We start from the raw sequence: 5,000 nt of genomic DNA, 5'->3' as shown, positions 1-5,000 counted from the left end.
ACGCCCAGATAGCAGGCGACTGGTGTCGGCGACCCACTGATGTTGGCCACTGACGGCGGCAGAAGATGACAGCGCCGCACCGTCAATGGCGATGTGTAGGCGCGCCGCCCACATTTCCCCAACCTGCGTTGACGATTTGAGGAGGTGGCCCTCCCACATTAGGTGGCGCTCCAGCACCTCGATCTCACGCTGCACCTCATCCATGCCTGCACCGTCGCAGGCTGGCCCTATCTTCTTCAGCGCCAGGAGACGGGACCGACGGAGGGTCGGACCCATCCATCGGCAAGATGGAATGCCGAGGCCCCCCTGGGCAACAGGAGCGCGGAAGTATCCCAGGGGGGTGTCCGCCGGAAGGCGGAACCATCTCCTGACGGCGGCCCGGATGGTGACGTCGGCCGACTTCAATGCACCCACCCGGGTGCGGCTGAGGGCCAGCCCGTGGTACAGGCCAGGGAGAAGTACGTTGGTGAGAGCGTGGAGGCGCTGTTGCGGCTTCAGCGGAGCTCGGGAGATGACGTCAAGCTGCTCCACCAGGTGGCGACGTGGATTGAAGACGCAGCGACCCGCCGTGGAAAATTGCAGCCCCAGGTACCGGAAGGTTTCACCCACACGCAGGGCAGGCATGGTGGTATTGCCTGCTGTGAAGGTGACATTGCTGTCCACCTTCACCTTCTTCTCGCGCCCTGACGCGACTAAGGCGAGGGTGAAACACTTCCGGGCGTTGATCTGCAGCCCCAGGTGGGCGAGGGCTGCGGTAGCTGCGTCGATGAGGGACTGCAAGCCCCTCGGGGTCGCTGCAAACAGCAAGACGTCATCTGCAAAGGCCGCAGCGTTGACTCTGCGACCGAGGATCCGAGCTCCGATGTGGGAGGGCAGTTGGCCTAAAACGTAGTCCACCGCAAAGTTGAACAGGAGGGGGGAGAGGGGATCGCCCTGGCGAACGCCCCGTGCTGGCTGCACAGACACGCCCACGCCGGCGCCGTCCGCTATCACTGTCGTGCTGCCCTCGTAGCACCGCTCGACGTACTCGACAAAGCAATCCGGTAGGCCATGCGCCTTCAGCACAGGGCGAAGGGCAGCATGATCCACCGAATCGAATGCCTTCGAAACGTCGATCGATGCCACAAAGACAGAGCGGCAGGAGCGAACCGCGTCGGTGAGAGCAGTGTCCAAGATGAAAGTATTTTCCAACATCCCATCCCGAGGGATGAATGCCCGCTGACGTTCGTCCACAGCACAAGCGCGCATCAGGCGTGACGCGAGAACCTTGTGAAAGGTCCGCGCCAACACCGAGCAGACCGTAATGGGGCGAAAGTCAGCGGGGGATGTTGGTGCAGCCGTTTTCGGGAGAAGGGACGTCCGCGCGCGAAGCAGGCGTTCCGGGAGGGCGCGGGCCAGAAGGAAGAGATTCATCACTTTCACCAGGACTTCGTGCGGCAGGCGCCGCAACTCCGCTGGGGTAAGGCCGTCCGGCCCGGCCGCTGATCCCCTGGGCGGCAACGCGGCGGCGACCTCCTCATGTGTGACCGGCCCCCATAGGCACTCAAGAGCGACAGGCTCCGAGTGCGGGAGGAGGCGGTCACGAATGAAGCCCGCGGTGGAGACGGGCTTCTTTGTGAAGAGGTCCGCCCAGAAGTCCAGCAGACCAGGGATGGCAGGTGGCGGCTGGAGCAGGGTGCCATCCAAGAGGCCGCGCACGCAACGTGCACGCGACCGTCGGAAGGCATCCTGCGTTCTCGCGTACTCCCAGCGGCGCCGCTTGCGCTTCTGCGTCGGCGGCGCAGCAGGCGGCCGCTTCGATGGTTGGCGCGGCCGCTGTGTCCTGGTGATCGATCTCTCCCCTCTGGACCCGACCGACGCAAGGGCATCCCGGAGCATGCCCAGGATGACATCGGGCGGCGTGCCCCGCCCCAGACCTATGACACGATCCAGGGCAGAGAAACGCTGGGCGGAAGCGGGTAGCCCCGCCAGATGCTCCCAGATGGCGGCGTCAGTCGGCCCCTCCGGCGGCGGCCCGGTGGTGTCGGCCGCGAAGTCCTCGGCTGCGTCGACGGGCCGCGCAGCGGCCTCGCCCGCGTCTGGCAGCGGGCTCGCTGCTCCCCGGCGGGACGCCGGCTCTTCCCCCCGACCGATCTCAAGCGCCTCCATGAATTGGCGGACAAGCTGCTTGTGGGCAGCTTGCCGCCGACGGCACTTGATTGCCTCAAGCGTTCGGTCGGGGAACATCCTGATGAGCTCTTGATTTACAAAGAAGAACCGGGCGTCCCTCTCGAGGAACAGTTCGGCCTCCGCCTTGGCGAGCGACAGGACTTCTTCCTCCGTCCACCTCGCGCGATGCCTCTCCGTGACGATCTCCGCGTTGGCGGCCGCAAGGTGTTGGCGGCGGCGATGGACCCCGAGACCGTTCTTGGTGGTGAAGCTGCGGTGGCACTCACTACAGGCGTATACAGCTGCAAAAGTTACAAGATTTTCGGCACGGCCGGTTGGCCGGCTAGGTGCTGGGGGAGTTGGGGTGGCACCTTCAGCGGAAGGGCCACCACTTTTTCTCTGAATACTGCCCCCAACTAAAAAAAAGGGATAGTGCGAGGGGGGGCTGGTAACCCCCCCAAGCCCCTGGTGCGGTCTTCCACTCTGCGAAAATCAGCGGGCCCACGAGAAGGGGAGAAGACCGCAGGAGAGGAGAGGCTAAGAGGGCTAGGCCCATGTATTGCGCATCACTCTCCCTGTAACCATAACCCAAGGAAGGCACCTCGCAGCAGCAGCACGACTACATCAAGACCGCACTTCGAAAAGCCAAGTCCGGATGCAGCCACACCGCCGCCACTTGGCCACCTTAAGAGAGTCATAGTTACTCCCGCCGTTTACCCGCGCTTGCTTGAATTTCTTCACGTTGACATTCAGAGCACTGGGCAGAAATCACATTGCGTCAACACCCGCTAGGGCCATCGCAATGCTTTGTTTTAATTAGACAGTCGGATTCCCCCAGTCCGTGCCAGTTCTGAGTTGATCGTTGAATGGCGGCCGAAGAGAATCCGCGCACCCGCGCGCCCCCGGAGGAGCACGCTAAGGCGGACGCGGCCTCGCAGCAAGGAAGATCCGTGGGAGGCCAAGGCACGGGACCGAGCTCGGATCCTGCACGCAGGTTGAAGCACCGGGGCGCGAACGCCGCGCAGGCGCGCGCATCCTGCACCGCCGGCCAGCACGAGGCCGACCAACGGCGAGAGCAGACCACGCCCGCGCTAAACGCCCGCACTTACCGGCACCCCTACGGCACTCACCTCGCCCAGGCCCGGCACGTTAGCGCTGACCCACTTCCCGACCAAGCCCGACACGCCCCGATCCTCAGAGCCAATCCTTATCCCGAAGTTACGGATCCAATTTGCCGACTTCCCTTACCTACATTATTCTATCGACTAGAGGCTCTTCACCTTGGAGACCTGCTGCGGATATGGGTACGAACCGGCGCGACACCTCCACGTGGCCCTCTCCCGGATTTTCAAGGTCCGAGGGGAAGATCGGGACACCGCCGCAACTGCGGTGCTCTTCGCGTTCCAAACCCTATCTCCCTGCTAGAGGATTCCAGGGAACTCGAACGCTCATGCAGAAAAGAAAACTCTTCCCCGATCTCCCGACGGCGTCTCCGGGTCCTTTTGGGTTACCCCGACGAGCATCTCTAAAAGAGGGGCCCGACTTGTATCGGTTCCGCTGCCGGGTTCCGGAATAGGAACCGGATTCCCTTTCGCCCAACGGGGGCCAGCACAAAGTGCATCATGCTATGACGGCCCCCATCAACATCGGATTTCTCCTAGGGCTTAGGATCGACTGACTCGTGTGCAACGGCTGTTCACACGAAACCCTTCTCCGCGTCAGCCCTCCAGGGCCTCGCTGGAGTATTTGCTGCTACCACCAAGATCTGCACCGACGGCGGCTCCAGGCAGGCTCACGCCCAGACCCTTCTGCGCCCACCGCCGCGACCCTCCTACTCGTCAGGGCTTCGCGGCCGGCCGCAAGGACCGGCCATGACTGCCAGACTGACGGCCGAGTATAGGCACGACGCTTCAGCGCCATCCATTTTCAGGGCTAGTTGCTTCGGCAGGTGAGTTGTTACACACTCCTTAGCGGATTCCGACTTCCATGGCCACCGTCCTGCTGTCTTAAGCAACCAACGCCTTTCATGGTTTCCCATGAGCGTCGATTCGGGCGCCTTAACTCGGCGTTTGGTTCATCCCACAGCGCCAGTTCTGCTTACCAAAAGTGGCCCACTTGGCACTCCGATCCGAGTCGTTTGCTCGCGGCTTCAGCATATCAAGCAAGCCGGAGATCTCACCCATTTAAAGTTTGAGAATAGGTTGAGGTCGTTTCGGCCCCAAGGCCTCTAATCATTCGCTTTACCGGATGAGACTCGTACGAGCACCAGCTATCCTGAGGGAAACTTCGGAGGGAACCAGCTACTAGATGGTTCGATTAGTCTTTCGCCCCTATACCCAGCTCCGACGATCGATTTGCACGTCAGAATCGCTACGGACCTCCATCAGGGTTTCCCCTGACTTCGTCCTGGCCAGGCATAGTTCACCATCTTTCGGGTCCCAACGTGTACGCTCTAGGTGCGCCTCACCTCGCAATGAGGACGAGACGCCCCGGGAGTGCGGAGGCCGCCGCCCCGTGAAGGGCGGGGAAGCCCCATCCTCCCTCGGCCCGCGCAAGGCGAGACCTTCACTTTCATTACGCCTTTAGGTTTCGTACAGCCCAATGACTCGCGCACATGTTAGACTCCTTGGTCCGTGTTTCAAGACGGGTCGTGAAATTGTCCAAAGCTGAAGCGCCGCTGACGGGAGCGATTATTCCGCCCGAGAGCATCCCGAGCCAACAGCGGCGCGGGTCCGGGGCCGGGCCAGGTAGGTCCGTCATCCGGGAAGAACCGCGCGCGCTTGCCGGGAGCCCGAGCGCCCAAAGGGGCGAATCGACTCCTCCAGATATACCGCCGGGCAGCCAGCCAGGAC

General features: G+C 62.5%; 1 pseudogene; it reads right to left on the bottom strand.

Moving 5' to 3' along the window:
• LOC126432545 (large subunit ribosomal RNA) overlaps window positions 1–5,000 on the bottom strand; it is a 7,961-nt pseudogene that overhangs the window by 2,245 nt on the left and 716 nt on the right.

The sequence above is a fragment of the Schistocerca serialis genome, unplaced genomic scaffold (assembly GCF_023864345.2).
Source record: "Schistocerca serialis cubense isolate TAMUIC-IGC-003099 unplaced genomic scaffold, iqSchSeri2.2 HiC_scaffold_1142, whole genome shotgun sequence".
NCBI classification, from domain to species: Eukaryota; Metazoa; Arthropoda; class Insecta; order Orthoptera; family Acrididae; genus Schistocerca; species Schistocerca serialis.
The sequence above is the reverse complement of the archived record's forward strand: the minus strand, read 5'-3'. Positions and strand labels throughout refer to the sequence as shown.